This window comes from Pristis pectinata, chromosome 1, assembly GCF_009764475.1.
Source record: "Pristis pectinata isolate sPriPec2 chromosome 1, sPriPec2.1.pri, whole genome shotgun sequence".
Lineage (NCBI taxonomy): Eukaryota > Metazoa > Chordata > Chondrichthyes > Rhinopristiformes > Pristidae > Pristis > Pristis pectinata.
Genome location: NC_067405.1, coordinates 13,995,056 through 14,022,389, shown reverse-complemented (window position 1 = coordinate 14,022,389; position 27,334 = coordinate 13,995,056).

Below are 27,334 nucleotides of genomic sequence, written 5' to 3'. Positions count from 1 at the left end.
CTAAATGTCTCTAATATAGTGATTGTATCTGACTTCACCACCTCCTGCAGCAGCAAGTTCCAGATATCAATAACTCTCTGTGTAAAACAAAAATTCCCGTCAAAATCTCCTTGCTCTCACTTTAAACCAATGCCTTCTTGTTTTTGATATCCCTTCCATGGGGAAAAGATTCTGACTATCTACCTTATCTATGCCTCTTACAATTTTCTATAGCCCTATCAGATGAACCTTCAATCTCATTCATTCCAAGGAAAACAAGCCTAGCTAATCTAATCTCTCCTATATCTGAAGTCCTCCAATTCAGGCATCATCTTGGTGAAGCTGCTTTACACCCTCTCCAGTGCAACCATATACCTCCTATAGTGTGGCATCCAGAACCGTACACAGTTCTCCATGCAGTCTAACCAGTGGTTTATAAAATTGCAACATTATATCTCAACTTCTATATTCTACACCCTGAGCTCTGACAACAAGCATGCCTTTTTCACCACCTTATTTACCTGTTTTGCCACTTTCAGGGAACTCTGGATTTGAACCCCAAGTCCCCTCTGTTCATCAATACTCCTTAGTGCCCTACAATTTACTGTATGCATCCTATCCTCACTTAACTTCCCAAAATGCATCACCTCTCATTTGTTGGGATTAACTTCCATTTGGCAAAGCCCCACCCAATTTACCATCTGATCTCCATCCTGCTCCAGCATTAGGTAACCTTCCTCCATCTTTCCATAATACCATCAACTTTCATTTCATCTACAAACTTACTAATAGAACCTTCCACATTTAGATCCATGTTGTCAATATACATCACAAGCAACAAGGGTCTTAGCACCGATCCCTGGAGTACACCACTGATCATAGACTTCCAATCAGAAAGGCAATCTTTCACCACCACCCTTTGCCTCCTATCACCAAGTCTAGTTTGTATCCAATTAGCCAGCTCACCTTGGATCCCCTGCACCTAACCTTCAATATCAGCCTATCATGTGGGCCCTTGTCAAATGCCTTACTAAAGTCCATATAGATAATGTCTACTGCCCTGCCTTTATAAATTCTTGTCATTACCTCCTTAAAAAACTTCAATAAAATTAGTGAGGCAGCATTTCCCCTTCACAAAGCCATGTTGACTTTCCCTGAATAGTCGCTGCCTTTTCAAAGAAACCCTATTCCTTAGAATTTTCTCCAATCATTTCCCTACCAGTGATGTAAGGCTCACCAGCCTGTAGTTACCTGGCTTATCCCTGCTGCCATTCTTAAACAAAGGAAGCTATCCTCCAGTCTAATGATATCTCACGTGTTGCTAATGAAGTGCTGTAATGTTCTATGTTCTATTAATTCTTATGTAGCCCAAAACATCGAACACCTCTTCTTTCTACCTGCTGCAGATTATCCACAAACCTCTCCCCGAACACACTGTCTTCCATCCACTTCTTCTTGGTGAATGCCCTAGTCAATTTGGACCTCACCAACATAGCCTGGCTCCAAACTCTTTTGTCCCTAAAGGGACCCACTTTTTCCCTTTTGTTTCTGATAGACTTCTTGAATGTCTTGGGATTCTCCTTAATCTCACTTGTCATGGATATTTCATGACCTTATTTCTGCCATTCTAATTTCAAGTTCTTTCCACCACACTCTATATTCCTCAAGAGACTCCCTCAATCCCAGTTACATATTTCTGCCACGTTTCTACTTTTCCTGATCAAACCTTCAATGTGCTTTCTCATCCAAGATTCCCTGATCTTGCCATCTTTGCCTTTAACCCTTGTTGGCCCTAAACTCTTACTAACTCTCTTTTAAAAGGCTGCTCAGTAAAATTGTCAGACTTGTTTTCACGTACTTCTCTGGTTTCACTCCTTCCCCTCTTTCAAACCTCTTCCTGCCCTTCACCTCTTTTAGGCATCTGTATTCCTTTGCTTCTGGGTTCATTAATTTTAACCACCCCATTGTTATAGGCTGCATCCTCAGTTTCCAAGACGTTTTGCTCCAGAATTTTCTCCCCAAACCTTTCTGTCTCTCTTTCCTCTTTTAAGATGCTCTTTAAAAATTGCCACTTTAACAAACGCTTGGTCATCTGGCTTAATATACCTTCATGTGGTTAGGAATGACAGTCTGATTGATAAAGCTCTTATGGGGTGTTTTATTGTGTTAAAGGCTCTATATCAATGTAAAGAATATCATTGTTGAATTAGCAAAGAGAAAGTGCATAGGCCTACTAAAATAATCCCCCATTACCTTGTGACATTTATTCTACCTTTAGACTAAATAAATATTCATAAAGCTTTCAACTAAATAACTGAAACATCTGAATTTCAATTGATAGATTGATTCTGAAGCCCTTTCAGCCAGAACTAATGTGTGTTTCTTTCACCCACTGGAAGACTAAATTCAATGTTAGCCTTGCAGAAGCTGAACTCAGTCGGCTTGGTGTTGTGTCAGGCTAATGTCACAGAAAACAGTTAGCTTGTAATTTTTGACAGCCTTCAGCTCCAATTTACTTCTGTGGACTTTATGTTCCCCCATCATAAGGAAAGTCAGATCAAATAAACTTGCCACTCTCTCCACTTCATCATGGCCCCTACCAGTTCAATTACAGCAACAACTTTTACTTATGCAATGTCTTCACTGCAGTAAAGTTTTTCTCAGGTTTCCTGGTTTATATGTAATATGCCTCATGTCCTATGAGGCCTAAAAACAACCAATGCACTTCTGACAATGACAGTGATTCTGTCTCTAACACAGATATACCAAAATTCTCATAAGATGGGATTAATGTAGAATTAGTGCTAATAGGTGAATATGGTTGGCAAGACTCGATGGGCTGAAGAGCCTGTTTCTGTGTTGTCTGACTATAACTCTAAGATCCACATTTAGTCTCCTCCTCTTGGATGGGGAACAATATGTAAACCTTCAATTCAAAAGACAGGAATTAAATAAGCAAGATAACTGTGGACTGCCGTCAACTTAACAGAAGTTATGCTCAGAGAAACTGGTAACCACGGGTCACAGTTTCAGAACAAGAAGTGTAACACTGAGGGATGAAATGAGGACAAAACCTCTTCACTCAAAGGGCAGTGAATCTTCATAATTTTATATCCCACGGAGTTAAGGAGGCTAAGTCACTGTTCATTCAAAAGAGAAATTGATAGATTTCTAGCTATTCACAGATTCATAGAGTTATGCAGCACAAAAACAGGACCTTCTGTCCAACTCGCCCTTGCCAACCAAGATGCCTATTCAATCTAGTACCATTTGCCTGCATTTGGCCCATATCCCTCTAAATGGTTCCTATCCATGAACCTGTCCATATGCCTGTTAAACATTGCAATTCACCCACCTTTACCACCTCCTCTGATAGCTCGTTCCATATACCCACCAACCTCTGTGTGAAAAACTTGCCCCTCAGATCCTCTTTAAATCTTTCTCCTCTCACCTTAAACCTATTGCCCTCTAGTTTTTAGACTCTCCTACCCTGGGGAGAGGACTGTGACCACCTGCCTTATCTATGCCCCTCATATAGCAAAACCTCTATAAGGTGACCTCTCAGCCTCTTTGCTCCAGAGAAAACAGTCCCAGCCTATCCAGTCGGTCCTCATAACTCAAGCTCTCCAGTCCTGGCACACCTTATGAATCTTTTCTGCATCCCCTCCCGCTTAATCACGTCCTTGTTGAGGGAATTAAAGGATATTGTAATTGTGCGGGTAAATGGTGCTCAGGTAGAACATCAGCCATAGTCTAGAGAAATGGTGGATTAGGCTCAAAGGACAAGGTGGCCTACTTCTTGTCTTCTTTCGGAAGCTAATCATACATTCTTAGAGAGGCAAGGCTTAATTAGAGTGCCCAGATGAGGACTGCATCTGACATATTATTAATAGATTTCTTTGAGGAAATAAGACAGTTGATAAAGATAAAGAAATTGAATTATTTTTATGTACATGGATCTTAAAGAGGCATTTGAAATGCAGGACAAGTTGGTTCATAAAATGAAGATGTATATATTAAACTGAATGCTGCAGTATGAACAGGAATACAATTAAAAGGTACAGAGTTGTGGTTAAAAGGTGCTGTTCAGACTACAGAGATGTAAGTGGCAGTGTTCTCCAGAGATCATTTTTCTTCTGGATAGATGGGAATGATCTGAAAACAGACGTTGAAAAAGTATCATAATTTTGCAAGTAACGCAAAAATAAAGAAAGCGATTAAATGTGAATGGGCCCAAAGGAGAACATGGACAGATTTGTTTTATTGAATTATAAAAAAACAGCAGATGCTGAAATTCTGAAATAAAAACAGAATGCTAGAAACAACTGGTCAGGTAGCATCTGCCAAAAGAGAAACAGACTTTATCTCAGGTTTTTCACCTGAAACATTAACCCTGTTTCTTTTTCCACAAATTCTGTCTGACTTGCTTCCAGCTTGTCCAAACTTGTTTGATTTAGTTGTTCACAGGACATAGGAGTCACTGGTTAAGATGACATTTATTGCCCATCCTAAATTGGCTTGAGCTTAGTAACTTCAAAGGGCAGTTAAGGGTTAATTCTATGAGGGCACATTGAGGGTAGAGCCAACCACATTGCTAAGGAGATGCAAGAGACTGTGGATGCTGGAATATGGAGCAACAAACAATCTGCTGGAGGATAAGAACTCAGCGGGTTGAGCATTCATCTTGTGTATGGGGGGGAGGGGTGGTGGTGGTAGGAATTGTCGACGTTTCTTGTTGAAATCCTGTATCAGGTTCTGGGTGCACATATAGACGGTGATGATAGTCAATGAAGCAAATGCTTTTTTTTATGACAACCTGGTAGTTTCATGGTCATCATTATTTATGCTGGCAATTCACTTTCCATGGTGGGATTTAAATTTCCTGTTTCTAGATCAATAGTCCGTGCCCCTGGATACTAATCCATTAATTTATCCATTATGCTACCCACCCACACAATGCTACTGCACTGTAATTAGGCAGATAGATACCAAATCAAACTTAATGTGCAGAACTCTGAGATAGTACATAATGGAAAGAAGTAGATTAAACATAAAAGTTTAAAAGCTCAGGTGTAAAGAGATTTAGCAGTTTAGTTGAATATGTTTTTTAAAAGTACAAGTTAATAAAGCTGCTTAATATAGGATCGGACAGGATCCTAGGTTAATAAATAGGGACACTGGGAACATTGGAAGAATGACTCAATGCTACACCAATACAAATCATGTGTTAGACTGTAGTTAAAATATTAGGAGCGATTTTGCCTTTCAGCAGTGTTAGATTGCCTGCATGTAATATACTCCTCTCAATTTCCATTTCATTGACTTTAAAGAAAGTCACGTTGTTTAATGGATGATTGTTCAACTACTGCCCATTACTTACCATTGCCTGAAGGTAAAATCATTCCTATAATTATCACTTTTGGCATCATACTTTGCAATGGATGCCAAGACCATGGAGAAGGTCCAGACAACATTAATTAGGATGGTATTAGAGATGATAAGCTTCAGTAATGTGTAAAGAAGTTGGACCAGGTTTTGTTAGAACAAATAAAAGAAAACTGAATAGAGGTGTTCACAATTCTGAATAGTTCTTTTAAAGTAAATTAAGAAAACTAAATTCTGCTTGTGAGTTTGTCTCCAACTAAAAGATGTGAAGTTACTATTAGCACTAAAAATAATGGGAACATATAAAGGAATTCTACGCAAGCTGAAAGTTGTTCATAGGCTCAGATACAAGAATGGAAGCAAAATCTATCAGCTGTTTTGAAACAAGAATGGCTACATATTTTAAAAAGAGTAAAAGGAAAGCTTATAGATGATACCTTATCTGCTCTTAAAGGTTATATCTCTTTCAGAGACCAAACACCTAGTTTTACTCCCTGACATTTTATGGCTCAATGAAACAAACTGGGCTTGATATTTTGTCAAGCATGGAACGAAGCATTGAAATGGTGCTGCTTGTAGGACTCTCACCAATTGCATCCAGGACTGCGAGGTCAATTTTAATGTGCTCACAAAGTATAAAGCATTGTTGGTGTGTATCTTAGGTGCAGTTACACCTACTAAGTGTGTGCAACTTCAAGAATAATGTGGGAAGCACAGACTTTCCTACTGGATGTCCTGTCACGCTGGAGCTCTTAAAGTGCTGTTTCTGAATGAGAACAACTGCTGGATGTAGTGAGGTACACCTGGAGAGTCTGATATGAAGGATGTCAGGTTGGATACGGGAAGGGCACTTAGTCAAAACCCTGCACCCGAATGGCATAAAGAAAGAGAAAAGCCTCTCAACACAACTCTGTATAAGAAGAAAATCCATTATGGACATCCATGGCTGACTTCCCATCATCAGTTCAGGCAAGGACTGTGTCTTTAAGGAGCTCAAGAGCAAGCTCATCTTCCTTCCATCAGGGCTTCCTTCCTGTCATTGGTCCATCTCCTCTCCCAGTTATTTCTTCTAGACTCAACATTGCAGCAATGATGTCAAACACGTGCTGAACTCACCATCAGATGCCTGGTGGTCTCTGTGCATGGGTGTCTCAAGTAGCATGTAATTCAGATTTGAATTGTGTGCATGTGAGCTGGGATCACACTTAGTGATCCATTTACACTACAGTTCAATGGAATAGTGCAGAAAATATACAAGATACACAGTTTCCAGGCCACCATCTGCTTATGTGAAACAAGAGCAATGAATTACTATTGCTGTCATTATTAATAGTTTATTTCGGTCTGCTATGTTACAATAAAAAAATGTATTTTCTGAAATCAATGAAACAGGTCTTTGATGTCATGAGCTGTCAGTAAGTGCTGGGGAGTGGCCTCGGGATACGTCACCTGAAGACTAGGTTGCTACTTATTTACAGAATGGCCATTGGGGTCTTGAGGTCAGTGACAGTGATGTAGCCACAATAGTCTGGTGCAGCCTTGAGGTTAACAGGGGCTGAGGAAAGGCTGTGTGCCATCGGCTGGATTGAGCACAGTCTGGTCAATATTTATGTTTCTATCAGATTTCTGCCCTTGATTTAGTCATAATGGAATTAGACGGTGGCGTGTATGTCAGAGTACATTTCCACCAATTTGATAGTAATTATGTCAATTGAATTTAATTGGGCTGATGCTGAGCATTACATTGCTCTCCTCAAATGAACAGTATTGCAGTCCCTCATGTCCATTAACAATATTCATCCATCTCCTTTGGAATTTTTGTTGCTTTTTTTGTATGAGGCACTGCTATTGAAGCAGTCACTACAGCCTGTTGCATTATATGGCTAACATTATCTGAATCCCTCAGGAAATCTAGCTATATTTTTGCTTTCTCTCACTCGCTCTCGCTCTCTCTCTCTCTCACTCCAACTCTCTCTCTCTCTCTCTTTCTCTCTCTCTCTCTCTCTCTCTCTCTCTCTCTTCCTCCCTCTCTCTCTCTCTTCCTCCCCCTCTCTCCCTCTCCCTCTCCCTCTCTCATATATATAGGATAACAGAAAATCAGTTACTTGACAGGAATACAGGGAGGCAGTCAACTGGTATCATAACCCACAAAAAAAGACACTAAAGCATTTAATCAGTGTTATCTGAACACCAAGATGTTTCATGTTTTCATTCTACATACCATGAAATAGTGGACAGTCCCAACCTAGTCCTATTTTGTTTGTTGCAATCTTTTTGGAGGGCTTGAATATGAATTGAACTGTAATGACATCTTGTTTCATTTTGCAGCATTTATTAAGGGCTTACAACATGCAGTACTGTACATATTGTACAGCTTAAATAATTGAAATTACCTCATTAGGATGATCAGGTCAAGCTTAGTTCCAGGGACATCCAGTAACTGATAATCTACTTGAGTTTTATGGTGAGATTCTGTAATGGTCACACGTCATGTTGGGGAATTTAACATTGAAGTTTATTGCATAGAAGTAGGGCATTCAGCCTAACACTTCCATTACCTGCACTTGATTATCATTTTGCTGCTCAGTGGTGTTTGCCGTTTTCAGATTAGCTGGCACATTTCCTCCATCACAGTCTTGCTCTTAGGAGGTATGGTAGCAGTTACATCACTGGGCTAGTGATCCAGAGATTTCAAAGTCAAAGTCGAGCTTATTGCCCTATGCACAAGTACATGTATGCACAGGTACAATGAAAAACTTACCTGCAGCAGCATCAAAGGCACAGAGCTGAAGCAGCATTCACAAAAAAACCATGAACTTAACATAAATTATACATAATTTTTGATTTGGAATAAGAATCACAGATACGTATAAATATCACTGTCAACTGGAATCAGTTAACTGAACTTGGAACAAAAATAAAGCTCAATATTAGTGACTGTGGAATTACTGGATTAAAACATAAGAATATAAGAAATAGGAGGAGCAGATTATCCGTCCCCTCAAACCTGCTCTGCTATTCATTAATGTCATGACTGATCTTCTACCTCAGTGCAATCTTCAGCAGTATCACCATATCCTTTGATTTTCTTAATATCCAGAAACCTATTGATCTTTATTTTAAATTAACATAGTGACTAAACCTCCTCAGCAATCCAGGGTAGAGAATTCCAAATGTTCACTACCTTTACAGTGTAACAAAATCTTCAATGATAAACTGTTCAAACTGCTGTATAAGCACACCTGGTTTACTAAGGTCCTTCAAGAAAGGAAAGAAATTTACCATCTTTATCTGGTTCCAATGACTTCAAACTCATAGCAATGTGGTGACTCAAATGTCCTCTGAAATGGACTAGCAAAGCACTCAATTCAGAAGTATTTGGGGATGGATGAGTCAGTTACTTCCCTTTAAAATTGCAGTGGTGTCTTTCTCAAAATCTCCCCTTTTCTAAAACATTCCTGTGTTGTTGAAGCGGTGTCCCTGCGTCTCTCTTATTCTCAATTAGGAATGTTTCTGAATCTCTCTCATCCTCCCAATGATAATATTAAACTGGTGACCCCCTCATCTCTGGTAAATTGGTAAATTGGTTTATTATTGTCATATATACCAAGGTACAGTGAAAAACTTGTCTTGCATACCATCCATTCAGATCATTTAATTACAACAGTGCATTGAGGTAGTACATTGAGATAAAAATAAATCCAATCAATCATTCCTGCTGTGAGCAAATTATGGGTATAAGCATTGCCCCGAATTCCTCACTAACTCTCCATAACGAATGGTGCAGAAATAAGTTTACATTGCTATTGGCAACATAATTACTTGTTATATCATGATTTACATGACTTATAGTTTTATAAAAATATTTTCTCTGCTTTGATTAACTTTAGCACAGCCTGCAAGAATGTCACCGTTCTTTACACTGTTTACCAATTCAGTCAATTGTTTGTTGCAGGCTAATTATCCAATTAAAAAAGAGAAATACTGACTTGAGACCTATAGACAGTCTTACACGTTTAATCTTACTGCAAGTGCTTAAAAAATAATTTGGGGGCTCTCAGTGACAATTAATCACTTTTTTTGTATTGGCAACTGACATTCACTGAATGTGACTTCACATTCTGAACTCTTGCCTAGGTCTTATCCTTCAAGAAACTTTGCCAGTCAGTAACGCTAAATGAACTGCGTAATTGTTATCAGTCTGATTCTGAAACTGAGTTCCATCAAAGGCCATAGATCGAATTTTGGTGACAGAATACAACATGATTGTATCGAGAGGGTGGCAGTACTGAATGGGGATGAATGTATTCACCCTTTTAGTGTCCTTCACGTGGTGAATCCTTGGATGTAGCAAGCCTCTCTTGAGTCCAGCAAATCAGAGAAACAATATAGGGAGATATATGACTTGCTTTACATTGTATTATATATGCCCATATTGTCTGTCAGCAAGCCAGGAAAATAAGAAATAGAGGCATCGCCTGATACGGCAGGAATACCCTCAAGTAACCCTCCATCCTCTGACACACCAATAATTTAGCAGTCAGTTTTTATGGGCTCTTTAGTGTAGCTGTTTACTGATTCAAGGAACAAGGATAAATCTACCAACAAAACAAACTTCGTTGAAGGAAGTTAGGTGCAACTAACAGCAGTGGCTGGTACAACAATGTATTAAAAGTCATGTTGTATGTTACACACAGTTTGAAAGGAACAGTCATGTCTATATATTACAGTTCTTACCCTTAAACAAGTTAACAAATACATAGAAACCACCAGCTATCTTCATATGTTAATTATATTAACAATTAAGTACTAATGTGTGTGAAATTATATAACTGATTATGTACAGAAATATATACATATCTCTGTGCATAATCAGTTGTACAGATTACATATATTACATATTCTGCATAAACTTACCAGACCTGTAATCCTCTCAACCAAAACCTCTGTTCTATAAGCTAAATTTTATGTCTCTGTGGTATCATTTTCAGATTCTGATCATTTTCATTAAATGATGTGTATGCACAACAAATCTCACATCCCAAACTTAATTATGAATACATTGTATAACTTATTTTCTAAACATCAACTGTAAGACTAAATTAACACAAGACAAAACACTTACGCCTATTCTCAAACAGCCCCTTAGGATTGAGGATGACTTTCTTCTACTGCAGGTGTGTGGGCTCTGAGGTAACAAATGAGATCAGTGTGGAACCTGCAGACTTTTCCATAGATGGGACAGGAGGTGTCAGATGGGACTGGTGTCAGTGTCGGTGGTATACCCTTCTGTGGCTTATGCAGGGCTTTTGTGTGCTTCTGATGCATGACATAAGTTTCTCAATACCATCTCAAATGTTCTTTCTTCACTTTGTGTACATATGTGTACTTTGTGTACTTAATATACATTAATGATTTGGAAGAGGGGACTGAGTGTAGCTTATTTAAGTTTGCTGATGACACTGAATTGAGTGGAAAACCAAATCGTGCAGAAGATGCGGGGAGTCTGCAGAGAGATATAGATAGGTTAAATGAGTGGCAAGGGTCTGGCAGATGGAGTACAATGTTGATAAATGAGAGGTCATCCATTTTGGAAGGAAAAGTAGATCAGATTATTATTTAAATGGTGAAAGATTGCAGCATGCTGTTGTGCAGAGGAACTTGGGAGTGCTTGTCCGTGATCACAAAAGGTTGGTTTGCAGGTGCAACAGGTTATCAAGAAGGCAAATGGAAAGTTGGCCTTCATTGTTGGAGGGATTGAATTTAAGAGCAGGAAGGTTATGCTGCAACTGTACAGGGTACTGGTGAGGCTGCACCTGGAGTACTGCATGTAGTTCTGGTCTCCATACTTGAGGAATGATATACTGGCTTTGGAGGTGGTGTAGAGGAGGTTCACCAGATTGATTTTGGAGGTGAGGGGGTTAGCCTATGAGGAGAGACTGAGTTGACTGGAACCATACTCGCTGCAATTCAGAAGAATGAGAGGTGATCTTACAGAAACACATAAAATTATGAAAGGGATAGATAAGATAGAGCCAGGAAAGTTGTTTCCACTGGTAGGTGAGACTAGAACTAGGAGACATAACCCCAAGATTCAGGGGAATAGATTTAGGACGGAGTTAAGGAGAAACAAGTTTTCCCAGAGAGTAGTAAATCTGTGGAATTCTCTGCCCAGGGAAGTAGTGGAGGCTACCTCATTAAATATATTTAAGACACAGTTAGATAGATTTTTACATAGTAGGGGAATTAAGGGCTATGGGTAAAAGGCAGGTAGGTGGATCTGAGTCCACAGCCAGATCAACCATGATCTTATTGAATGGTGGAGCAGGCTTGACGGGCCAGATGGCCTACTCCTGCTCCTATTTCTTATGTTCTTATGTGTGGTCATGGGTCAGGGATTCCTGGGAATCTTTTGATGATGTTAATTATTCTCAAAGAGGCTATGAGCACATGCTTCAATGCTTTAGGGAGACAAGAGACAGCAGATGCTAGAATCTGGAGCAACACACAATCTGCTGGAGGAACTCAGCAGGTCAAACAGCATCTGTGGGAGGACAGGAATTGTTGATGTTCTTAGAAATATCTCCCCTACTTATGCCTGCCATAAATTGAGATATTTTTATCAGGTCACCACTCAGTCTACAAAACAGCTCAGAAAACAAGCCCAGCCTATCTAATCTCTCCTGATAAACTAAATATATCATTCAGCATAAATGCCATGAACCCAACCATCACTTTCTACTTCTTTTATGCTTATGTTTTGACTTTTCCTCTGTTTTGTATTTTACTCCCCTCAGATGCTGGATCTTTCTTGCTGCACCTTTTTGAGGTTAGAAAATCCTCACCTCTGGCCTTTCCCCTATGGATTATTTCCAAGGCCCAGAATGTTGCGAGGAGCTCAGAAGGATGAGGAGGGATCTCATTGAAACCTACTGGATACTGAAAGGCCTGGATATAGTGGACGGAGAGAGGATGTTTCCATCAGTAGGAGAGTCTAAGATCCGAGCCATAGCCTCAGAATAAAGAGACATCCCTTTAAAATTGAGATGGTGAATCTGTGGAATTTGTTGCCACAGAGGGCTGTGGAGGCCAAGTCAAAGGGTGCATTTAAGGCAGAGATTGATAGATGCTTGACTGATAAGGAGGTTAAGGGTTACAGGGAGGAGACGGAGAAAGGGGTTGAAAAAATCAGCCATGATTGAATGGCAGAGCAGACTCGATGAGCCGAATGCCCAAATTCTTCTCATATATCTTGAGGTCTTATGGTCTCCAAACCTCCTGCTGTTGAGGGCTGCTTATTGCTCTGAAAATGCCAGGTTGCTCTGCAAAGATCTATGGACTTAGGCTACTCATAATGGACTATTTTTTATTATTACTTTGACTCTAATTCATTAGGATTTTGAGGAGATTTAGTATGTCACCAAAGACTCTGGCAAATTTCTACAGATGTACAGTGGAAAGCATTCTGACTGGTTGTATCACTGCCTGGTATGGAGGCTCCAATGCACAGTATTGCAAGAGGCTGCAGAGGGTTATAGACTCAGCCAGCTCCATCACGGGCACAACCTTTCCCACCATCGAGGACATCTTCACGAGGCGGCGCCTCAGGAAGGCGGCATCCATCACTAAGGACTGTCACCATCTGGGACATGCCCTCTTCTTGTTACTACCATCAGGGAGGAGGTCATGAGCGTACAGACTCAGCAACTTAGGAACAGCTTCAACCTCCGCACCATCAGATTTCTGAATGGTTCATGAACCCATGAACACTACCTCATTATTCCTTTTTTTGTGCACTGTTTATTTATTTTGTAATTTATAGTAATTTGTATGTCTTTACACTCTACTGCTGCCACAAAACAACACATTTCACGTCATATAAGTTAGTGATTATGAACCTGATTCTGATTCTGATTCATTTTGGGACATTTCACCACAGTTGCCTTGTGGCCTGTTTGATGCATTGTTCTGCAGATTTGTCTTTGAACCTTGTGATGGCCTCTACAGATGGTTTGGTAATGGACACCTTCTGCCCAAGTACCTCATTGTTATTGTCATGCAATATTTGCTTTATGTTGCCCTGCAGCAAAGTAAACATGTGCACAGTTCTTGCTGGCAGACATCCAAACACTCAATGCTACAAACACATGCTTTCAAAAACTGCTCTTAATATTCTCTTTCAGCCTGAAAAGCATATTTTTGGGAACATCATCTTTCCATATACTGCCAAATGACTTCATCACAGCTGTATCTCACTCAATCTAATTTTGATTTCTTTTGTACGTAAACATCACAAGTCCTGGCAATAACTTTGTCCTCTCAGGAAGGTCTTGCATCTCATTCTTTTGCCCACCTTTTAACCCAAGTTTCACATTATGCTTCAGTGGGCTATCAACAAACTCTATCTGCAAAGGAGTCAGTGTGTCCCTACGTGGTCTATCATGGTCGATCTTGATCATGGTCTATTTTTCACTGTACACTTCTCTTGAGCTGTAGCTTCTCTTGCCTTTTCAAGGAGCCAAAAGCAAGCCTTTGATCCCTTGTTCTCCATGACCATCATAGGACAATGTAGCTGATGACCCTGGTTTAACAGGATCTATACACCCTAGATTTCTTGGTATCTCTCAAGCCCACCTGATTTAACATAGAACAGTACAGCATAGAACAGGCCCTTTGGCCCACAATGCTATGCCTGCATAACTAATCCCTCCTACCTAAAGAATGGCCATATCCCTCCTTTTTCCTCTCATTTATGTGCCCATCCAAGCCCCTCTTAAAAGCCCAAATGAATTTGCCTCCACCACCCTATCAGGCAATTCATTCCAGGCATCCACCACTCTCTGAGTAAAAAAACTTACCCCTCACGTCTCTTCTGAACTTACCCCCTCTCACCTTAAATGGATGCCTTATGGAATTTACAGAATATTTAGGTGTGGCCAGTGGTTCCCAAAGGATAAGTGACTCCTTGGTCTTTCCACCGTTCAAAACTGTAATTTTGCCAAACTCACATCCCTGAATGATCCAGTCTGATCACTGTCCATTATCAATGGCGCACATTTCTGGCCTATAACCACAATCTACCTTTCTCTATTGGAAACCCAATAGTTCATCTCCTCCAGAAGTGGAGAGTCCCTTCATTTGTCTCTGCCTCAATGGGCATTTCCAATACACATCCTGGCCTACAGCAGCCCAACGTGCAGCAATGTCAATAGCCATACTTATCAGGGCATTCTCAATTAAAAATATATTATTGGAACCCCCACAGGACTGTTCCACATCTTTATCCCCTTGCATCTGAGGTAAACAGAGCCTCTTACTATTCATGAGGAGTTGGTACTCAAATGCAGTTTTCCTTATTTTGCAACAATTATAATAACAGGCCATTTCCACAGGCATTGTGAAGGTGAGTGGCTTCCATAACATCCTTGGCAAGACCTCCCATCTTTTACACATGCATTGTTTGTCACCTTCCTGCTTTTGGCACCCACAGTGAGCTATCACGAGCCTTAGCCGCAATGAAGATTGGGTCCTGACCCGAGACGCTGACTGCCTGCTTTTCTCCACGGATGCTGCCTAGCCTGCTGAGTTCCTCCAGCATCATAGTGTTTTTCATCTAGATTCCAGCATCTGCAGTCCTTTGTTTCTCTATACCCTTTATGATTTTGTACAGTTATCTCTTTTTATGTATGACTGTGTTTCTCTCATATATGTCCTCTCCACTGAGAGAATAGTTCACTCTCAGGAACATCTCCATTCATTACACTTACACAACTAAAGAACAATAGATTACTTGTATCCGCAAGCCCATTCTACAGTACCTCACATTGATTACTGCTCTGACACTTCCTCAAGCAGCAACATTCCATCTTCACTTCTCTTATTTTGCTGTTCAATATTATAAGTAACAAAGAGAGAGCTACCAACAACGTATCCTTGATCTCCACCTTGCTGCACACATTTATTCTGATCTCTCCATTCCTCTCCCACTCTACAACTTTTTTTTCACTTTTCAAGTTTTGATGAAGGTTCTTTAGAAACATAGAAAAACCTCGAGCGCAATTCAGGCCCTTCAGCCCACAAAGCTGTGCCGAACGTGTCCCTACCCTAGAAATTACTAGGCTTACCCATAGCCCTCTATTTCACTCAGCTCCATGTACTTATCCAACAATCTCTTAAAAAACCCTATTGTATCCGCCTCCACCACCGTTGCCGGCAGCCCATTCCACACGCTCACCACTCTCTGAGTAAAAAACTTACCCTTGACATCTCCTCTATGCCTACTCCCCGGCATCTTAAACCTATGTCCTCTTGTGGCCACCATTTCGGCCCTGGGGAAAAGCCTCTGATTATCCACCTGATCAATGACTCTCATCACCTTATATAACTCTATCAGGTCCCCCCATCCTCCTACGCTCCAAGGAGAAAAGGCCGAGTTCCCTCAACCTGCTTTCAGAAGGCATGCTCCACATTCCAGGCAGCATCCTTGTAAATCTCCTCTGCACCCCTTCTATGGCTTCCACATCCTTCCTGTAATGAAGTGACCAGAACTGAGCACAGTACCCCAAGTGGGGTCTGACCAGAGTTCTATATAGCTGCAACAATACCTCCCGGCTCCTAAATTCAATTCCACGATTGATGAAGGACAATACACCATACGCCTTCTTAACCACAGAGTCAACCTGCGCAGCTGCTTTGAGCGTTCTATGGACTCAGACCCCAAGATCTCTCTGATCCTCCACACTGCCAAGAGTCCTACCATTAAGACTATAACCACTTCACACTTATCTGGGTTGAACTCCATCTGCCACTTCTCAGCCCAACTTTGCATCTTATCTATATCCTGCTGTAACCTCTGACAGCTCTCTATACTATCCACTACACATCCAACCTTTGTGTCATCTGCAAACTTACTAACCCATCCCCCCACTTCCTCATCCAGGTCGTTTATAAAAATCACAAAGATTAAGGGTCCCAGAACAGATCCCTGAGGTACACCACTGGTCACTGACCTCCATGCAGAACACGACTCTTCAACAACCATTCTTTGCCTTCTGTGAGCCAGCCAGTTCTGGATCCACATTGCAATATTCCCTTGGATCCCATGCCTACTTACTTTCTCAATAAGCCTTGCATGGCGTACTTTTTCAAATGCCTTGCTGAAATCCATATACACTACATCTACTACTCTCCCTTCATCGATGTTTTAGTCACATCCTCAAAAAATTCAATCAGGCTCGTAAGGCAGGACCTGCCCTTGACAAAACCATGTTGACTATTCCTAATCATATTATACCTCTCCAAATGTTCATAAATCCTGCCTCTCAGGATCTTCTCCATCAGCTTCCCAACCACTGAGGTAAGACTCACAGGTCTATAATTTCCTGGGCTATCTCTACTCCCTTTCTCGAATAAGGGAACAACATTCACAATCCTCCAATCTTCTGGAACCTCTCCTGTCTCCATTGATGATGCAAAGATCATCGTCAGAGGCTCTGCAATCTCCTCCCTCGCCTCCCACAGCAGCCTGGGGTACATCTCATCCGGCCCCGGCGACTTATCCAACTTGATGCTTTCCAAAAGTTCCAGCACCTCCTCTTTCCTAATATCTACATGCTCAAGCTTTTCAGCCCACTGCAAGTCCACACTACAATCCCCCAGATCTTTTTTCGTAGTGAATACTGATGTAAAGTATTCATTAAGTACCTCCGCTATTTCTTTCGGATCCATACACAACTTTCCCACTGCTGCATTTAATAGGCCCTATTCTTTCACATCTTATCCTCTTGCTCTTCACATACTTGTAGAATGTCTTGGGGTTTTCCTTAATCCTGCCCGCCAAGGCTTTCTCATGTCCCCTCCTGGCTCTCCTAATCTCCGTCTTAAGCTCCTTTCTGTTAGCCTTATACTCTTCCAGATATCTAACATTACCTAGTTCTCTGTACCTTTTGTAAGCTTCCCTGGTCCTTTTGACTAGATTTATTATAGCCTTTGTCACCACAGTTTCTGTATCCTCTCGTGACTCCCCTCTCATTGGAACACGCCAATGCAGAACTCCACACAAATATCCCCTGAATATTTGCCACATTTCTTTTGTACTTTTCCCTGAGAACATCTGTTCCCAATTTAATCTTCCAATTTCCTTCCTGAGATCCTCATAATTCCCTTTACTACAAGTAAACACTTTTCTAGTCTGTCTGTTCCTATCTCTCTCCAGTGCTATCGTAAAGGAGATAGAATTATGATCACTATCACCAAAATGTTCAACCACTGAGAGGTCTGACACCTGACCAGGTACATTTCCCAATACCAAATCAGGCACACCCTCTCCTTCTTGTAGGTCTATCTACATATTGTGTCAAGAAACCTTCCTGAACACACTTAACAAACTCCACCCCATCCAAACCCCTCACTGTCTGGAGATGCCAATCGATGTTTGGGAAATTAAAATCTCCCATCACAATAACTCTGTTACTATCACACCTTTCTAGGATCTGCTTCCCTATCTGCTCCTCAATATCCCTGTTACTATTGGGCGGCCATAAAAAACACCCAGTAAGGTTATTGACACTTTCCTGTTCCTAACCTCCACCCACAGAGACTCCGTAGACAGTCCCTCCATGACGTCCACCTTTTCTGCAGCCGTGACACTATCTATGATCAACAGTGCCACTCCCCCACCTCTTTTGCCTCCCTCCCTTTCTTTTCTGAAACATCTAAAACCCGGCACTTGAAGCAACCATTCCAGTCCCTGGGCCATCCAAGTCTCTGTAATGGCCACCACATCGTAGCTCCAAGTATTTATCCAAGCTCTAAGCTCATCAGCCTTGTTCACTATACTCCTTGCATTAAAGTAGACACATCTCAAACTGTTTAATTGAAAAATGTTTAATTGGAATAGTGACTGTGTGTCTCTCCATATAGATGCTGCCTGACTTGCTGATTATTAGCAGCACTTTCTGTGTTTTTTTTTCAGACTTCCAGCATCTGCAATTTTTTGCTTCTGATCTTTTATTGGAAGTAGTCAACACTCAATTAACGGCAGTGGCTGGTACAACAGTGCATCAAAAGTAATTTCACATGGTGCACATAATTCTTAAAGGTGCACACACACATGTATATTGCAGAAGGAGTGAGACAATTTTCCTGCCTACAGTTCTTTTTTACCCAATGCACAACAGGGTTCTTCTCTTCTGTTTTTCTTTTGGTGTGATGCATTCATATCTAATAAGTTAACTTGTTCTTCTTACTGGATATTTGAATACCTGCTGAATATTTCTTGTGTTTGGAGAGGCACAAAATCAACTATCTTTCATTTTTAGACAAAGAGCAAACAAGTGTATGGTTCAAAAAAGAAAATTTATCAAAGCTTATTGGGAAAAGGAAGATAAAATGGAGTTTAATTCAGAGCCATCTTGTTTATTTGAGTGACAAAATAGGCTCCCACGGATAAATAGCTTATTCCTCGCAAGCAAGGAATTTCATTGCACCTTGGTGTGCATGACCATAGACAAATCTGATCACATTCCACAAAAGTGTGCTGTTAGGTTAATCGGCTACTGTAAATTATTTCTTAGTGTTGGGAAGTGGCAAAAGATTCAATAAAAATAATTAATGGGCATGTGAAAGAGAATAAGTCACAGAGCTACAGGAAAATTAGGAGAACAAATGAGATTGATAGAATTGCTCCACTGGAAGCCAACACAGCTCAGATGGGCTGAATGGTCTATTTCAGTATTGCAATAAGTAAGTTATGTTCATATGGCTGGAAGTCTGGCTCTGATAGTTGATTGTTAACTAAATGTGTTCAGGGGATCAGTGTATATGTGAGTAAATGGAATCGAAGTACAGCTGTAATTTTAAGTAGTTCAAGGGACCATTGCCCATTCCTGCATTCACACATTTATGTTCCACTATTGGGTATGAGAATTTGAATTCAGTTTTTGAAAAATTGGGAATAATAAAAAAGAAATGGATTTAAAGCTCATGTATTGTGTATACCATCTGGTTCACAATTATTCCTCAGGAAACGAATACAGCCTTTTTTTATTCACTCTGAGCAATACGAGTCCAATTCTGTTGTTGTGTCTTAATTGCCCCTGAGGAAGTCTCACAAGATTCACACAGTTACAGAAGAACACCCACCACCATCTTCTTAATTTAACCAGGACTAGGCAATAAATTCCAGCTACCAGCCATGGCAACATCTAGTGCCTTTGACAAAGACAAATGACATCCATAAAATTCACAGCTGTGGAAAAGATAACCTTCTGCAGATGTCCACCTGAGGGCAGTACTAAACTTACTTTAAAATATACTTTCATATGGGAGCAATCTGTTCAATTCTCCTATTTATGTTTTCCTATTAACATTGTTGTGTGATACTGCATCAAATAAAGATTAACAAGCAGCTGTTGGAAAATACTTTCTTTCAATTTCTCTGAATATTCATTTGAACTACAAGGAGATCCATTTGATTCTCTCTGAAATTCAGAGCTTTGACAAAAGTAAATGGGCCATATTTTTTGTTGATGAGGTTTGAATTACAACTTAGTGAAACAAAATTAGTTATTACAGTTTTATTTTTCAGCAGAAATATTGAGGAAGGATGCAAAAGTCTGACAAAGGGTGAAAACAAGAAATAGTTCCAGGGATAAGGCATTTCGGATACAAGGTTTGACTGAAGAAGCTGGCGTTATTCCCTTTGAAGCAAAGAAGAAGGGCGGGAGATTTGGTAGAGACATACAATGTCAGAACGGGTTAATTAGGATAAATAGAGAGAAGTTATTTCTATTAGTGGATGGTTCATTCCCGAAAGGCTCAGACTGGGGATGATGGGCATAAGCTATCATAGTGGTGCAGCAGACAGAGTTGATGCCTTGCAGATCCAGCAGCCAGGGTTCAATCCTGACCTTTGTCTGTGTGGAGGTTGCATATTCTCCCTGTGACTTCGTGGTTTCTCTCCAGATGCTTTTGTTTCCTCCCACATTCCAAAACGTGTGCTGGTAGGTTAACTAGTTACTGTAAAATACCCCTGGTGTAGCTGGGTGTTAAAGAGAATCAGGATGGAATGGACGGACATGTGAAAAAGAATAGGTTACAGGAAATTAAGTGGGGTAAGAGGATGATGGACTCAGTGGGCCGTATGGCCCCTTTCTGTGCCATTACAAATCTATGCTACTTTTTCATTGAAAATGACAATTCCAATTTATTCCCTCTTCTTTTTCCAAACTCCCAGAACACACAGAGATAATTCAAAGGAAAGGGAAGTTAAACGGCCACATTGCTTCAATAAAAGAATGTTTCATTTCTGTATTCACATGACCAGAATTATCATTTCCATCTCTAAACTGAAATGAGGAGAGCTTTCTTTACTCAACGGGTGGTGAATCTTTGGAATTGCCAAGTGCGGAGTGTTATGGAAGTTTGGTCATACCAAGATGATATTGATATATGTCTGGATACTGGAGGTAGAAGGATAGGGTAGGAATATGGTGTTGAGGTAATAAGTCAGTCATGATCTTCTTGAGCAGGCTTAGAGGTTGAATGGCCTCCTCCTGCTCCTAATGTCCTTCTGTTCCAGGCAACAAGAATGTGGACACTGTAGCTTCCTGTGTCTATGGACAGAGCTCTATAGTTGGTTAACCTAGCTGGGAGAGTCAACAGTTTTAGTGTGATGTGCAGACTGAGCATTGGAGCACTGTACTCTGCAGGTGAAGTCCCAGCAGGGAACCACCTTCTGTAACATAACTTAGGAAGTGTGTGATCTGGGTCAGCTTACAAATCAAGCACATGCAAATGTAGTGCAATGATAAGGAGCAAGGATTTAAAAACATACACTTTAAATTTAGGCAGGCAAATCTGCATTTTGCTGTCTTGGAAATAATTCTACTCTGATAACTCTTATTGCCACATTTTATTTCTGTCAGTACAACTTTCTGATAGATACAGACGTAAGGCAGAGAAACTAGTGATGCATTGGTTAAAACTGATAGCATATAGATAGTAGTAATACTATAGGGAACACAAACTTTTAAGTAAATGAATAAAACATTCTGAAGAGGTGATATTTCAATGACGTTCTTCAGAGAACCTTAAAAGTGTCATCTTCAGTAACTAGATTTAGTTGAGACTTTTCCCCATTCTCAGTGTTTTCCCACCATTTTTTCATATAATTATTTTAATCAGCACATAAATCATCAATATTCCTGATTTATAGAAATGATAACATATATTTGTATCTCAGTTACTGTTTCAGATTTCTGATACAGAGAAGGTAAACGTTGATGTTTTATGATCTTGTGTGCACACATGTGTGTGAGGAAGAGTGTGTGTGTGTGTGTGTGTGTGTGTGTGTGCTTGTGGGTTTCTTTGTGTGTGTGTGTGTGTGTGTGTGTGCGTGTGTGTGTGTGTGTGTGTGTGTGTGTGTGTGTGTGTGTGTGTGTGTGTGTAAGAGAGAGTGTTTAAAATCATGAGGGGCATAGAAAGGGTGAATGCACACAGTCTTTTTTTTCCCAGGGAAAGGGAATCAGTAACTGAAGGGTTTAAGGTGAGAGGGAAAAGATTTAAAAGAGACCTGAGGGGCAACTTCTTCACGCAGAGGGTGGTGCGTAAATAGAATGAGCTGCCAGAGGAAGTGAGGCTGGTACAATAACAACATTTAAAAGACATTTGGACAGGTACATGGATAGGAAAGGTTTAGAGGGATATGGGCCAAATGCGGGAAAATGGGAGTAGCTTAGGTGGGCAACTTGGTTGGCATGGAGGAATTGGGCTGAAGGGCCTGTTTCCATGCTGTATTATTGTGTGACTCTATGAATCGATAATATGGTTACATCTCTGCCAAAACTGTATTAAAAGATAATCCATTGTGCTTGCTGTTGAAATATTTACCAGAGGACAAAAAATTTAGAATGATTGGAAAAAGAAGCAGAAATAACAAAAAACACATATATATATATAGAACATAGAACACTACAGCACAGTACAGGCCCTTTCAGCCCATAATGTTGTGTCAACATTTTATCCTGCTCTAAGATCTCTCTAACCCTTCCCGCCCACATAGCCCCCTATTTTTCTATCATTCATGTGTCTATCTAAGAATCTCTAAAATGTCCCTAATGTATCTGCCCCCACAAGCTCTGTTGGCAGTGAGTTCCATGCACCCACGATTCTCTGTATAAATAACTTACCCCTGACTTCCCCCTTATACCTTCCTCCAATCACCTTAAAATTATGTCCCCTTGTGTTAGCCATTGTCACCCTGGGAAAAAGTCTCTGACTGTCCACTCGATCTCTGCCTCTTATCATCTTGTACACCTCTATCAAGTCATTCCTCATCCTCCTTCTCTCCAAAGAGAAAAGCCCTAGCTCACTCAAACTATCCTCATAAAACATGCTCTCCAATCCAGGCAACATCCTGGTAAATCTCCTCTGCACCCTCTCTAAAGCTTCCACATCCTTCCTATAATGAGGCAACCAGAACTGAACACAATACTCCAAGTGTGGTCTGACCAGAATTCTATAGAGCTGCAACATCACCTTGTGGCTCTTGAACTCAATACCCCGACTAATGAAGGTCAACAGTCCATACGCCTTCTTAACAACCCTATCGACCTGCGTGGCAACCTTGAGGGATCTATGGACGTGGACCCTAAGATCCCTCCGTTCCTCCACACTGCTAAGAGTCCTGCCATTAACCTGTATTCTGCCTTTGAATTCAGTCTCCCGAAGTGTATCACTTCACACTTACCTGGGTTGAACTCCATCTGCCACTTCTCAGCACAGGTCTGCATTCTATCAATATCCTGTTGTAATCGACGGCATTAAGCAGTAAATTGTGCTTTAGAATCCATGGTCTGTGAAGATGTTGGAAGGAGATCCAATCCTAATTTTTAAAAGAGAATTTGATTAATGCTTGAAAGAAGAAAGAATTACAGGCTTTTGGGGAAAGACAGGGAAATGGGATTAAATGGATAGCAGCACCAGTAGTGTACAGGATCAATGGTCTGAATGGCCTTCTTTTGTTATTCCTTGATGATTCTGATAAATTATCATTTCACAATTGTGAAAACACTAACAGGGGAAAAGACCTAAGTACAGTTTAAGCTAGGGTACATTCCAACAAATGATTACTGCTTTGAAAACATAATAAATTGTCTTCTAATGCAGTAATGCATTTAACACGTTATATTGTCACTATATAATCAATGACATGATTTTTAGAAGTACTATATAAAATGTTCGGGTGAATCGAGATCCCTTTATAGGTACTTCATCCCCATCCTTGAGCGTCCCATTGTTGACATGTCTCCCTCTTTGCAATGGGTAGTTCTCAGGCTCTTGAATGTTAGTATTCAAATCGTCCATGGCAATGCGTTACCTCAGTCGGAGCTATAAAAATCAAATTATTGGCATGAGAGTGGCTTCTATCTCCCCCACCTACAGGCTTGTTGAAGCTTCATTACCCATAATGAAAGGCTGGGTGATGTGATGGCTTTCAGTGAGGTTCCAATGGTGATGGCACAAGATGCGGTAACAAGGACCCAGCTGTGTGACCAACCCACTTCTTCAAGCAGCATTAGAACCGAAACTACTCCAAACAACTTCCAGCGTCTGATAACCCAGTCCACTTGACGGCCCCAATGGATATTTTAAAAGCAACCTAAAGACAGGAACATGCAAGTCAATGGGGCAGAGCAAACATAAAGCATTCAAGGTCATCAGGGGAGTAGGCATTTAGTTTCTGTGTCCCAGTAGGCTAGGTATTTCCATACTCTTTTCAAATGCTTTTGGAAGAAAACTCCTCATACAATGGCTAGGAAACTAAGCTGTCGGTGGAGAACATGAAACCAGGGCTTAGATAAAATGGAGTTAGTGTGTAGAAAGTCTGTGACATTGGTGTACATAGATAAGAACAGAGTTATTCACAAAAGAGGAATAGAAATATAAAACAATCACAGAACTTGCAAAAAAAAATTCTTTTAATTCTTCTGTAAAATTGCAAGAGATATTAGAAATAATTGATTGGAATTAGAGTTCTATAGAGTTTGCAGGATATTGATGTCAATGACATTGCAGAAGGATGCTGAGAGAAAAAGATTGAACTGAAAGACCATAAAAGTTTGCAAAAAATTAATCTATGCAGCTTGATGAAGGAGTGATTTATATTTAAGGAATGAAGAGTAAAGAGCTAAAATTATAATAAAGCAGAGAAAGAAATTTGTTAAAAATAGCAACGGCAAATGAAATAATTTAGTTAAAACAGCAATTCTGAGAGAAATAAGTAATAGAAAAATACTCTTTTTAGGTGCTGCTTTTTAGTCATTAGTTTAAGGTAAACAAATAAGTAAGGAATAACTTAGACCAACAAAGATGTCAAAATATTCTGATGCAATAGCCATGATCAGAGAAGTAAAACATTTGGTCAAAGCGTCAAAGCCAAAGTCGAGATTATTGTCATATGCACACGTATGCACAGGTACAATGAAAAACATACCTGCAGCAACAATACAGGCACATAGCATCATATAAGCAACATTCACAAGAAAAACATAAATTAAACATAAATTATAAACAATTTTTTACAAAAAGAACACAATAACTAGAATATAATTAAAACAAAAATAAACAAAGTCTATTTTAGTGCAAAGTGATCAAAGCAGTCATAGTGTTGCTAAACAGCAGTGATTATGGTTGTGCTGAATGGTTCAAGAACCGTATGGTTGAAGGGAAGTAGCTGTTCTTGAACCTGGTGGTGTGGGGCTTCAGGCTTCTGTAACTCCTACCGATGGTAGCTGTGAGAAGATGGCATGGCCCAGATGGTGGTGATCTTTAATGATGAATGTTGCCTTCTTGAGGCAACGCCTCATGTAGATACTATTGACTGTGAGGAGGGATGTGCCTGTGATGTGTGGGGCTGCGTCCACTGCCCTCTGCAGCTTCTTGCATTCCTGTGCATTTGAATTGCCGTACCAAACCATGATGCAACTAGTCAGGATACTTTCAACAGTACATCTGTAGAAGTTTGTTCAATGATTGTAATTTTGCTCTTAATATCATTTTCATTTTACCATCAGAGTAAACCAATGATTGAATACAAAACATCTGAGTTAACAAGAAGCAGAGTCTGAAGTCCATGCTTGATTAGTTTCACACATCATAATGTGCTGGTCATAATTGTATAGTTAAACCTGTTTTCATAATTAAAGTTAAAAATAACAATTTTAAGATGCTTGAAATTTTATGAGATGAATCACTGGGGATAGAGGAAGAAATCTAGGGAGAATTAAATCATCAGCAGAAAATAATTAACATTATTAAGATACACAGTAAAAGTAAAAAAAAGGCAACATTTACCACTGAGCTAAAAAGAAAATGATATTAAGACCAAAATTACAATCATTGAACAAAATGTCCAATAATAACCTTGGGGCGAGGAAAATTCATTTAAGAAGAAACAAGAAATCTTAAAGTAATTAGGGGTGTGACATGAAAATCATTTGAGGATAACTGGAATGAATGTGATGATAATTGGAAGTTGGATTGCCAGCAGTCACAAAACTTCTTTGCGGGGAGTGTTTGAAGAGGACAGAATTTTAAGGATCTGACAGGTCATCTAAGGGCAAAGCTGAACAGAAGTCTCACTCAGGATCAAGAGTTTGCAGGTCGGTTAAATGAATTATTCACACAGGTTTTTTTTGCAAGTGAAGGCTAAGGACAAATTCCAATCTAGTCAAATCAGCTTGGGAATCACTAATATATGCAAAGGCCAATCACATGCTCTGTAGAAATTTTTAAAATGCAGGGTTGTTGTTGCATAGGATATTCATTTTCATATTAACCTACTGTTGTGTGGGACATTAGCACTTCTGCCCTTTTGGGGCTGCCCAGATTCCCCACGCCCACAAGTCCACATTCTCATTTTCAAATCTCTTCAGTCTTGACCATTGACCAACTTTACCCCACTGCAAAAGTTTATCTTCTGATTCCTCAATCCTCCAACTTGACCTCAACATACTTTGTTTTAATTGTTCAATCTTGACAGATAGATCTCACTAGCAAGGCTGGCATTTATTTCTTGCCCTTGAGAAGGTGGCAGTAAGCATTATTCTTGACTCTCCATGGTCCATGTGGCAAATGTACTCCTAAAATATATTTTGATAGGGAGTTTTATGTTGTTGACTGGAAAACAAACAATTATGTTTAAGTCAGGATGGTGTGTGACCTGGAGGAGAACTTGGAGCTGATGATGTGTCAGTAAGCCTGCATTCCTGGTCCTTTGGGTGATAGAGGTCATGGGTTCAGAAGGCGTTGTCAAGAAGACTGGATGAGTTATTGCAAAGCATCACCTCATCAGCATGCTCTGGGGTCACATTGCAATGGTGACTGCCTAATATTGTTGATGGGCAAGCTCCATATGTTATTAGAATTGTACATTACATACAAGGAAAAAGTATGTCCTGAAGGCTCATAGCTTTCTCTCCTGAAGTAAAATTCTTGCCAATGCACATCAGTTAATCTGAACCCCCAAATTATTTTTTAAGTGCTTTCATCTGTCTTAGCATTCATGCTCTATTTTCTACACTTCTGCAAAGTTCCTTGGAATGTTTCATATGATAAAGACAAGATATCAACAGAAGGCCTTATTGTTGTGGATAGAAATTCTAGCAACATTAATGCCAACTGCTTCAATTCTGACAAAGGTTCACAATGGTAGATGATGCATTACAGCGGCAACCAAAACACCAAGCTAAATCAAATTAATTTAGTTGTCTTAAATTCACCATTTAATAAAATTATACTCTCCATCAATGACATAAAATGAAAACAAACTTTTGAAGAAGGAATCACTGACCTTGACCAGTCATATCAAATCATTGAACTTTTTGCTTCACTGCATCCAGATCCTCAGGGTTTGACTTCTTCCATTGAATTCAAGAGCTACCAACTCCCATTGTCTTCTGAGCATGTA